Here is a 12,525-nt window from a genome sequence, read left to right on the forward strand (position 1 = left end):
ATAAGGGAGCTCTCCTAACTCAGATGGGGGAGGAGACAAAGGAAGGTTTCTTTGAGGATGCTTGCCTCAGCTGAGTCTTGAAGGATGGAGGAATTAACCAGGTTAATGGTTTAGTAAAAGGAGATTGTGTTTACGCCCTCCTTTTTCTTGGCACTTAGGATGGTGAGTTTCCTTCACTTCTTTAAAGCTAAGGAAAACAGCCATCTTCATCCCTGTGTTCTTTGTCTCTGTAGATAATCCACCTGGAAAACAATGGGTGTGTGTTTGGTTATGTTAATGAAAACCTGTTCACTCCTCCACAATTGATCTTTCTTCAGAGGTGGAGATGCCATGGGAATCTTACCTGGACAAAGGGATGGTATACCAACAGTCTTGCCTAATAAGTTCCTGGGTCACTTAAAACTCCCCAGACCACACTCTGACCTGGGCTGAGGGAGCCCTTGGGAGATGGGCAGAGCAGAGAAATTTGAGGTACAAATAGGAAAGGACAGATAAATTATGCCACTCTGACTGTGATCCTTACTAATATACTAAAGAACATGCTTTTTCAAAAAATTAATTTATTTATTTTAGTTGGAGGCTAATTACTTTACAATATTGTGGTGGTTTTTGCCATACATTGACATGAATCAGCCACGGGTGTACATGTGTCCCCATCCTAAACCGCCCCCCCACCTCCCTCCCCATCCCATCCCTCTGGGTCATCCCAGTGCACCAGCTTTGAGTGTCCTGTTTTATGCATCAAACTTGGACTGGTGATCTATTTCACATATGGTAATATACATGTTTCAATGCTACTCTCTCAAATCATCCCACCCTTACCTTCTCCCACAGAGTCCAAAAATCTGTTGTTTACATCTGTGTCTCTTTTGCTGTCTTGCATATAGGGTCATTGTTACAGGCTCAGAGGATAAAGTGTCTGCCAGCAATGCGGGCAATCTGGGTTCAATCCCTGGGTCAGGAAGATTCCCCTGGAGAATGAAATGGCAACCCACTCCAGTACTCTTGCCTGGAAAATTCCATGGACTGAGGAGCCTGGTAGGCTATAGTCCATAGGGTTGAAAAGAGTCAGACACGACTGAGTGACTTCACTTTACCATCTTTCTAAATTCCATATATATGCATTAATATACTGTATTGGTGACTTTCTTTCTGGCTTACTTCACTCTGTATAATAGGCTCCAGTTTCATCCACCTCATTAGAACTGACTCAAATACATTCTTTTTAATGGCTGAGTAATATTCCATTGTGTATATGTACCACAACTTTCTTATCCATTCTTCTGCCCATGGACATCTAGGTTGCATCCATGTCCTAGCTATTGTAAACAGTGCTGCGATGAACACTGGGGTACATGAGTCTCTTTCACTTCTGGTTTCCTCGGTGTGTATGCCCAGCAGTGGGATTGCTGGGTCGTATGGCAGTTCTGTTTCCAGTTTTTTAAGGAATCTCTACACTGTTCTCCATAGTGGCTGTACTAGTTTGCATTCCCACCAACAGTGTAAGAGGGTTCCCTTTTCTCCACACCTTCCCCAGCATTTGTTGTTTGTAGACTTTGGGATCGCAGCCATTCTGAGCAGCGCGAGATGGTACCTCATTGTGGTTTTGATTTGCATTTCTCTGATAATGAGTGATGTTGAGCATCTTTTCATGTGTTTGTTAGCCATCTGTATGTCTTTGGAGAAATGTCTGTTTAGTTCTTTGGCCCATGTTTTGATTAGGTCATTTAGAACATGCTTTTGATGCCTTTTGATGCAAGTACTTTCGATGAAAAGTACTAGCTGTGTAACTGGAGGGGGCTTCCGCAATGGCTCAGCAGTAAAGAATCCACCTGCAACGCAGAAGATGTGGGTTCAGTCCTTGGGTCAGAAAGATCCTCTGGCAGAGGGCACAGCAGCCCACTCCAGTATCCTTGCCTGGAGAATGCCATGGACAGAGGAGCCTGGCGGGCTCAGTCCACGGGGTCGCAGAGAGTCTGACACGACTGAGTGACCGAGCACACAGGCACACGTAAGGAGGCAGGTTCTGTGCGTCTCCGCACCCGAGTTTCGGTATTTGTGGTGTTTTGTGGCAGGATGCTCTCTGCAGTGTTAATTAATGTGTTCTTTCCCTCCTATCTTCTGGGGCCAGAGCAGTGTTTCCCAGCCCACTGGTGCACCCTCACAACACAGGGAAGGGGCTTTGAAACATTTCCGACCACCTGGCTCCCACTCTGCAGACGTTTAGATTTGAAAGCTCCCTAGATAATATTGAAAGCTTTCTAGGTAATATTGATACGCTTCCAAGATTGAGAATGACTGTTTTAGAAACTGTCCATAGTATCTGAAGATGAATATATTAATATGTATATATATATACATACACACATACACATAAGGACATATATTCACTATAATTATTACTAATAATTATCATTGTTCCTAGAGTGTAAAATCAAGCACAGGTACCTAAAATATGGTAAAGTCACAATTTCAACCTAAGTCTATCTGATGCTAAAGCTTGTGTTTGAAACTAAAATTTAAATACTTAAAGGATATGAAACTTTGAGTTTTCAGATTAAAAAGTCACCACCTGGGTAAACAGAGTATAATGAAAAAGAAATGTGAGCAGACAAAGCAAGAATTTTCTGTCCCTCCTTCCAGGGGAGTTGGGGAAGGAAGAGAAGTTTGAAGGAGAGCTTAGACATAGGGCTGTCTGTGCATCTCACCCTGTCCTTCCCTCCTCCCAGCAGAGCAAGGAGACTTGGCCCTGACAATCCCCTGGGGAACTCTAATGTCCAAATAGCTTTGAGAAATGTTAGGATAGAATGGGTATCACCTTGAATTTCCCATCCTTCCAAGTGGTGTAGGAAAATATCAATGAATTTCCTTATACCCCATATGAGATATGTTTATCCCTCAAAAACTCCTCAATAAATTGATCAGACTATGTAAAATCCTTTACAAAAAAACCTAGTGTACAGATTTTGCTTTTTCTAAGTTCCTCCTAAATTTCTAAATGTGTTCTCTGGGTCATAAATTATGCATAGATGTTCAAAGAATTTAGAGGATAAAGGTATATTTTTTCCATTGAAAAGAGGCATATTGTTTAATTGTACCCTGAGGATTAGTATACACAAATACTAAAACTTACTCCTTTAGACTTTAAAGCTTTAAAATGTAGAATCATTTTAAAATATCAATCTCTAAAATACATTTAAAATGTATTAATTTTCTAAGGTCATCTTAACCTCAACCCTGTTGCCATTGTTAAAGTCTTTAATTGAATTTCTTCTGTTTAATGTTTTGGTTTTTTGATCATGAGGCATGTAGGATCTTAGCTCCCTGGCCAGGGATCGAACCTGCAGCCCCCCACAACGGAAGGCAGAGTCTTAAGCAGTGGACTGCCAGGGAAGGGCCTGTTGCCATTTTTCACTTGCTAATCCTTCCTTGTGCTATAGGATGGGTAGGAGCTTCCCTGACCTTTGTTCACGAGACGCCAGACACCAGTAGTGACTCTTCGGTTTGAGCAATCAAAAATGTCTCCCTGTTGTCAAATGTCTTCTGGCAGGCCAAGCTGCCCCCAGGTAAGAGCCATGACTTTATTTCTTGCAGGTCATTATGAATAGAATCATATGAATAGAAATGCTTACCCTGGGTGGGTAAGGAGGCCCCCACAGTACACGGAGGCTTCCCAGGTGGCGCTAGTGGTTAAGAACCCGCCTGCCAGTGCAGGAGACAGAAGAGACGTGGGTTTGCGCCCTGGGTCGGGAGGATCCCCTGGAGAAGGGCATGGCGTCCCACTCCAGTATTCTTGCCTGGAGAATCCCATGGACAGAGGAGTTTGGCAGGCTACAGCCTATAGGGTTGCAAAGAGCCAGACATGACCGAATCGACTTAGCATACTCGGTATAGGGAGGGCCTCTGGGCCTAGCAAGAAGGGGTTCTTGCCCTTCATTTCCACACATAGCTGCTCTGAGCTTTCCTGTCGTCTTCTTCCCTTCTCATCAGTCATTTCTTATCTACTGCCTGAACAGACACTGTGGTCCAAAAAAGGACTAAGAGGGGCTTTACCTTGTTCCTGAGGAGAGAAGGCAAGAGGAGGCAGAATGATCCCAGTGGTTTTCTCTGTACGTCTGCATGAGGAAAGTGCTAGAAATCCATTCTCTTTCTTGAGGTCGAATGGGTCCATATCAGTTCTGCCCAGGTACACACTTGACCTTCCAGTGACAGCATTCTTAGCCCAACCTCTTTTCTTGGGAGACGGATAACAAAGAGGATGGGGAAGGCATCACTTATATGGGCCTTCAGGTTGGAATGTGCCCATCAGACACAAAGAATCCGAGACTCTGGCAAGAAAGAAGCCTAGTCCTGCACCAGTCATTTGAGAGGTAGCATCGGGCTTCCTTGATAGCTCAGCTGGTAAAGAATGCTGGAGACCTAGGTTCGAGCCCTGGTTGGGAAGATCCCCTGGAGAAGGGAAAGGCTACTCACTCCAGAATTCTGGCCTGGAGAACTCCATGGACTGTATAGTCCATGGGGTCACAAAGAGTTGGACACAACCAAGCAACATTTCACTCTCACTTTCTTTCATTTGGTTTTCTTAGATTTAAAACCTGCAGCTTGCCAAAGTCGGCTATTTCCAGGCTGTTTGTATCTTCTTGTTTTTTGTTTTTTGGGGGTAGTTTTTTTCTCTGCTTGGTGTTTTGTTTTTTTGAAACATTTAATTTTGTAATGGAGTGAAGTCAATTAACAATGTTGTGATAGTTTCAGATGAACAGGGATGGGACTTGGCCATACATATACATGTATCCATTCTCCTCCAAACTCCCCTCCCATCCAGGTTGTCTCATAACACGGAGCAGAGTTCCATGTGTTATATGGCAGGTCCTTGTTGGTTATGTGTTTCTGTTTAGTGTTTGTTGTGTTTCCAAAAATGTTGAACTCTTTCAGTAGCACTAAGGAAAGAGAGAAAGGGAGTGTGTTGCCAACTAGAGCTAGGCCAGCACAGGACATGGCCAGGGTGATGAAAGTATGGAAGCTCCAAAAGAGGCCCAGAAGGACGGGATGGAAAGACAAGGTCTCTACTACACAGTCAGTTCTCTCATTATTGGTGTTTTTCCCTCATTCCTTAGAGGATTTCTGATTTGTTTATTGAAAAGTACAATTTCATTACAAAAGGCTCCAGAACGGCTTGTTGCTGGTGAGATGGCTCTTGTGGTTAGTGGCTGGGTATCCAGTGGCTGTCTTTGTCAGGGTTTGACCTCTAGATAAATGGACATGACCATGCCATTCTTGTAAAACAAAAGCAGAAAGGCAGGTACGGGCCATGCTTTTTTGAACACAGTGTACACTCTGGCTTCATTGTTTATAAATGATATTGAAAAATTAGAGAAAGGTTAAGTAGAACGTCACAGAGATTATTGATAATGTCCTGAGGGATAGTTTTACAGGAGCCAGGAGGCTCATTTATTTGGTTCAGCAGAAATCTGGATGATATCTTTTTATTATTTTTTTTTTATTGAAGGATAATTGTTTTACAGAATTTTTTTGGTTTTCTGTCAAACCTCAACATGAATCAGCCATAGGTATGCATATATCCCCTCCCTTTTGAACCTCCCTCCTATCTCCCTCCCCATCCCACCCCTCTAGGTTGATACAGAGCCCCTGTTTGAGTTTCCTGAGCCACACAGCAAATATTAATGACAGTCCACATCTGTTGTCTATGACCATAGGATAGATCACAGACAACACTGCAAAATGGCAAAGGATTGTCTCATGACCACGATCGCTGTTTTCTAAACTTCAGAGTGACTTTGGCAGCCTGAGATCATCTAAACTGGGTCTTAAGTAAATGTTATAGAAACACAAATTGATCATGAAAACTGCAGTAGGTCAATAAGAACATGTCAGCGTAACCTTTGTTACATTGGAGATGTGTATGTGCTCAGTCATGTCTGACTCTTTGTGAGTCCATGGACTGTAGTCCACCAGGCTGCTGTGTCCATGGAATTTTCCAAGAATACTGGATTGCATTGCAATTTCCTCCTCCAGGGGATCTTCCTGACCCAGGGATTGAATCAGTATCTCCTGAGTCTCTTGCACTGCAGGCAGATTCTTTACCACTTGAGCCACAGGGGGAAGCCCCTCTGTTATACTAGTTTATGTCAAATTCAAGGACCTGGCCTGGTAGGTAGGATTGTCTTAGTTAAGAGTCAATCAAATTAGCTCTGCTAGGGATGTGAATGAGTGAGTAGAATTAACTTGTGGTTTTTCAAACTATAACATGGAAGAAAGCAATTTAAAATTGATTTAAAGTACTGTATATAGCCCAGTATATTTTATATACACTGTATAGTGCCAATATATTTGTGGAAGAAGAAAAAATAAACCCCAAAGTAATTAAGAACTATTTTGGAATTGAAAAATTCTTAGAAGTACTATAAACTTCAATTGTTCAAATATTCTATTAATTTAATATTGCAGTATTTAACAATTTGAATGAAAATGAACATATATGAAAATTGTTCAGGAAAAAAACATTTTCATGAGCTGTCTCTGAGTTCTTGTTTTTTTGTAGTAAGTCTTCTTCATGAATGAAGAGAAATCTGTTTCTCCGGGGAACTTTCCTATTGATGAAGCAAATAGTACAGGAAAAATTCACAAGTCAAATATATCCCATGTAATATTGTCATAATTAACTTAGGAAGTATTTACATTTTACATTAACAAAATTCAAGCAAATACATTTTATGTTAAAAAAAACTTTAAATTTTCTTTTGTTGTTCATATATACAGATTTGTTCTAAGTTCATTTCAAACCTTTAAAAAATCTACAGTGAAAATCTGTGAAGTGGTTTTATCAAGACTAAACAATATGTATGTGGTTTAATTTCTGTAATATCTATTCCATCCCATCGATCAGCGTATCTATCCTTAGGACAATACTGCAGAATCTTAACAGTATTTTATACTAAATTGCAAATCTGCTCAGGAACAACTTCTAGCTTGTACTTCCTCAAATGTGTCTTGGCCATACATAGCACTTTATTCTTTCACATACATTTTAGAATTAGCAAGACAAGTTCTATAAAAACTGATACTAGAATTTTGATCAAAATATCATAGAACCTATGGATAAAGTTAAAGAAATTTGAATCTCCCATCCATGACCATAGTAGCCAACTCCATTCATTTATGTCTTTCAATATCTTTCAATTAAGCTTTCAGTTCAGTTCAGTCACTGAGTCATGTCCAACTCTTTGCAACCCATGGACTGCAAACACCAGGCTTCCCTGTCCATCATCAACTCCCGGAGCTTGCTCAAACTCATGTCCATCAAGTCAGTAATGCCATCCAACCATCTCATCCTCTGTCATCCCCTTCTCCTCCTTCAATCTTTCCCAGCATCAAGGTCTTTTCCAATGAGTCAGTTCTTCGCATCAGGTGGCCAAAATATTGGACTTTCAGCTTCAGCATCAGTCCTTCCAATGAATATTCAGGACTGATTTCCTTTAGGATGGACTGGTTGGATCTCCTTGCAGTCCAAGGGACTCTCAAGAGTCTTCTCCAACAGCACAGTTCAAAAGCATCAATTCTTTGGTGCTCAGTTTTTTTTATAGTCCAACTCACATCTATACATGACCACTGGAAAAACCATAGCTTTGACCAGACGGACTTTTGTTGGCAAAGTAATGACTCTGCTTTTTAATATGCTGTCTAGGTGAGTCATGGCTTTTCTTCCAAGGAGTAAGTAAGCATCTTTTAATTTCATGGCTGCAGTCACCATCTGCAGTGATTTTGGAGCCCAGGAAAATAAAGTCTGTCATTGTTTCCACTGTTTCCCCATCTATTTGCCATGAAGTGATGGGATCGGATGCCATGATCTTCGTTTTCTGAATGTTGAGCTTTAAGCCAACTTTTTACTCTCCTCTTTCACTTTCATCAAGAGGCTCTTTAGTTCTTCTTCACTTTCTGCCATAAGGGTGGTGTCATCTGCATATCTGAGGTTATTGATATTTCTCCCAGCAATCTTGATTGCAGTTTGTGCTTCATCCAGCCTGGCATTTCACATGATATACTCTGCATATAGGTTAAATAAGCAGGGTGACAATATACAGCCTTGACCTTTTCCAATTTGGAACCAGTCTGTTTTTCCATGTCCAGTTCTAACTGTTGCTTCCTGACCTGCATACAGGTGTCTCAGGAGGCAGGTGAGGTGGTCTGGTATTCCTATCTCTTTAAGAATTTTCCATAGTTTATTGTGATCCACACAGTCAAAGGCTTTGGTGTAGTCAATAAAGCAGTAGATGTTTTTCTGGGACTCTCATGCTTTTTCCATGATCCAACAGATGTTGGCAATTTGATCTCTGGTTCCTCTGCCTTTTCTAAATCCAGCTTGAACTTCTGGAAGTTGATGGTTCACTTACTTTTGAAGCCTGGCTTGGAGAATTTTGAGCATTACTTTGCTAGCGTGTGAGATGAGTGCAATTGTGCCTGAACATTCTTTGGTATTGCCTTTCCTTGGGATTGGAATGAAAACTGACCTTTTCATTAAACTTTACCATATTCTTAATAAAGTCTTTGAACTTTGTTATATTTATTCCTAGGTTCCTTGTATTTTTTGTTGAGTCTACACTTTATGAAGACTGTTCTTCCATTTGGCTCCCCATTTTTTGTAGTTAGAAGACCTTTTTTTTTTTTTTTAAATTTCTCTCTGAGTAGAAATAAGAATCTGCATATGCTTCCAAGGTAGCTTACTTCCCCAGACATCTTCTCATAATTCACTCCTGTCCTATATCTCCCCTACTATTTTTTAGCCCCTTTTCTTCATTTAAAAAGTGTATTTAACATTTTTAATAGTTTAAGAATATTTATATTTTTTATTGTGGGATGGTATTAGGATCTCTGGTCTATCATATTATGAGAATTAGAGGTTTTTAATTGCCAAATATAAATTTACTAATGCAAGGTTTTCTCATTCCTAGTTTTCCTTATTTTCTGATCTTTGATGAAGCAATGACTGCACATATAAGTATTATCCTATTGATCTAGGACGAGCTTACAAATGGGCAGAGTGGACAGGCAGCCACTTGGAGTGTTTCGTGCTGTGCTGTGTGCTAAGTCACTTCAGTTGTGTCTGACTCTTTGCGACCCCATGGACTGTGGTCCTCCAGGCTCCTCTGTCCATGGGATTCTCCAGGCAAGAATACTGGAGTGGGTTGCCATGCCTTCCTCCAGGGGGTCTTCCCAACCAGGGATTGAATCCCCATCTCTGATATCTCCTACATTGGCAGGCAGATTCTTCACCACGTCAATACAGCTCTTGGCGAAAAATTACTCCTAACTCTTGATGATTGACATTCTCCCACAAGGCAGTTTTCCAGATAACTTAAAAGGCAGTTGTTAAAAAGCAAACATGTTCTTACAAATGGTTAATATCACTAATTTATGATCATATATATATACATATATGCACATACCTTAAAAGGGAATTAGGACCCTGTGCTTGATGTTTTGTTTGAGATGAGTAAACAGAATGCCACCTTGAAGGGATGATCCAGCTGGAATCTCAAGAAATTGGGAGTTAGGAAGCTTGGCCAACAAGACCAGCCATGTTGAACTGGGGGATTAATTCTGGGAATTAATTATAGATAAGGTTGGATAAATTGGTGGAACCCAAGGAGAATCCGGAGTACCAAATGGTTCATACTATCAGGCTCTTGTTTTAATTTTCATTTTGAAAAATAAAACCCAAAGTAATAGTATTAAATTAATATTAACAATGTAATTTTAGACTGTTCCACAACAATACAATAATCATTCACATATGCATAAAATCTCTTTGGAGAGAAGTATTATCTTCATCCATCTTTCAGACAAAGAAACTGGCTTAGGTCAGACAGCTAAGAACTATGGAGCGGGACTATGAACCTAGATTAAATTTTCAACTTGTGTTCTTAACGTAGACTCCAGACTGCCTCCTAGTTTCTAATTTTCTTTCCCTCCATTCCTTGGAACAGTTAAAAATATCACAACCACAGTTCATTCTATAATAGTATTAGGGAATACTCAGTGAACATATAAATTAAAAAGAAAATTTAATTGATTAAATTCACCTGAAATAAATGTCACAAAATATCAATGGAAGAATTTGAAAAGAAGAAAAAATTATGTTGACTTTCTCTTAAAAATATTGACTTACCTCTGTATCAGGATGCTTCATTTTCTGCATATCCAATGGTGTCTGTTACCCAATCACCTTTTTCAGAAGAGAAAGAAAAGAGTTGCTATATTCATGAGCTGGGTCAACAGTTTAAAATAGTCACTAGAAAAATGAACAAAATTAACACAATCTGACAAGCTGCAGGAACTCTCACACAATGAGGCATTTCAAACCAGTTCGATAAGGAAAATGAGTAATTATTCCCCATAACTGTCAAATGAATAGAGCAACTGCTCTAAATGCTGGTTAATAAAATCAGTTTGAAAGCAAACAGGATCCATCAACCTGCTTGAAATTCAATATCCTCTGGAAAAGATTTTCCTCCATTTTTATTCCTCTGAAATATTCAAGGAGTTTTGCTTTCTACCTTACGAGATTTTTTTTTTATTATTCCACCTCTTTCTATCTCCGACTCACTTTTGCCAAAACACTACCATTCACTACATACATACACTCACACACAGTCTGGTTTTGATAACTCATAATGATAGTAAGAGCCACAACTGATTAGTATTTCACAAGCTAAAGTATTCCACCTCCATCTGTCATTTTCTACAAAAGCAGCAAGAAACCTTTAAAGTACACAAAATAATTATTAAAATAAAAAAGAAATACTTTTTTATAATTTGTTACTTTTTAACATCTAGTATACCTTTTATTCTATCATCATGATTATTTTCTATTACTCAGATATATTTACTGTTGTACTAATTTCTTGGCATGGAATATTTTTCTGACATTCTAAGAAGTCTCTTCTTCTGTCCTTTCTTTTTATCTCTTAGGTTTTGTCATTCCTTCCAATAAGCTCCATTACTTTATTTAATTAGTCTCTTTTTCTTTTCAGGCATAAATTACTGCTTTCAAATTTGTACTGCCCTGAAATTATTTTTCACTATTATAGTTTAAAATTCATGACATATGTAGTGATTGTGTTGTGTTTTCTACATGTACTATGGGTGATTCAGGGCTTCCCTGGTGGCTCAGACTGAACAGAACCCACCTGCAATGCGGGAGACCTGGGTTCAATCCCTGGGTTGGGAACTTCTGGAGGAGGGCATGGCAACCCACTCCAGTATTCTTGTCTGGAGAATCCCCATGGACAGAGGAGCCTGGCAGGGTGCAGTCCATGGGGTCTCAAAGAGTCAGACATGACTGAGCAACTAAGCATTGCACATGGGTGATTCAGCCATAATCTAACACATTTGGCAGCCTCATTTTTTTTTTTTTCTGTCAAGTTAGCCACCATACTGTTACCCATGATTTTTCTGAAATACAAATCTAATCATGTTATTACTGTCTTTATAAAAAAAGGACTCTCCATAATCCCAGGGCATTTCTTACTTTTCTCACAAGACATTTCAAAAACTAAACGACTCCGAAAATCAAACACGGTTACGACATCTGCATATTACCATTTTGCTGCTGCTGCTGCTGCTAAGTCGCTTCAGTCGTGTCCGACTCTGTGCGACCCCATAGACGGCAGCCCACCAGGCTCCCCCGTTCCTGGGATTCTTCAGGCAAGAACACTGGAGTGGGTTGCCATTTGCTTCTCCAATGCATGAAAGTGAAAAGTGAAAGTGAAGTCGCTCAGTCGTGTCCGACCCTCAGCGACCCCATGGACTGCAGCCTTCCAAGCTCTTCTGTCCATGGGATTTGCCAGGCAAGAGTACTGGAGTGGGGTGCCATTGCCTTCTCCGATTACCATTTTAATTTCCCCTTAAAGTTTTACAGTGCTTGTGACAACCTCTGAAATAAAAAAAATATTGTGTAATTTGGTTTAACTCAGCTTTTTGCAAACTTGACACCACACGCACGCGCCCGCGCCCGTGCGGACGCACACACACACACACACACACACACGCATTTTCTTTTTGAGAGATGGTGAGAAGTATTCAGTAAAATCTCGGAGAAGGCAATGGCAATCCACTCCAGTACTCTTGCCTGGAAAATCCCATGAATGGAGGAGCCTGGTAGGCTGCAGTCCATGGGGTCGCTAAGAGTCGGACACGACTGAGCGACTTCACTTTCACTTTTCACTTTCATGCATTGGAGAAGGAAATGGCAACCCACTCCAGCACTCTTGCCTGGAGAACCCCAGGGACGGCAGAGCCTGGTGGGCTGCCGTCTATGGGTTTGCACAGAGTGGGACTCGACTGAAGCGACTTAGCAGCAGCAGCAGCATGGAACTCAATTCTTGGGAAAATAATGACTCTACAGGAAAGGATTCCCTTTTCCCCAGGACACAGGAGGCCGACCCTGATGTGGCCACGCCCACCTCTCATGTGGACCTCACGTCCAGCCGCTGGCAGTTTCTGCCACGA

General features: G+C 40.7%; 1 long non-coding RNA gene across 2 annotated transcripts; it reads right to left on the reverse strand.

Annotated features, from left to right (window-relative positions):
• Positions 1 to 6,467: 6,467 nt before the first annotated feature.
• On the reverse strand, positions 6,468 to 10,857 carry LOC133253755 (uncharacterized). Of its 2 annotated transcripts, none has more exons than XR_009738408.1 (3): positions 10,184 to 10,857; positions 9,462 to 9,549; positions 6,468 to 6,608 (listed from the first exon to the last, which is right to left on the reverse strand). It is a non-coding gene; the product is annotated as an uncharacterized LOC133253755 (long non-coding RNA). The 2 variants fall into 2 exon arrangements; XR_009738407.1 differs by having other exon boundaries at positions 9,462 to 9,542; positions 10,184 to 10,850.
• Between the last annotated feature and the right edge of the window lie 1,668 nt (positions 10,858 to 12,525).

This window comes from Bos javanicus, chromosome 9, assembly GCF_032452875.1.
Source record: "Bos javanicus breed banteng chromosome 9, ARS-OSU_banteng_1.0, whole genome shotgun sequence".
NCBI classification, from domain to species: domain Eukaryota; kingdom Metazoa; phylum Chordata; class Mammalia; order Artiodactyla; family Bovidae; genus Bos; species Bos javanicus.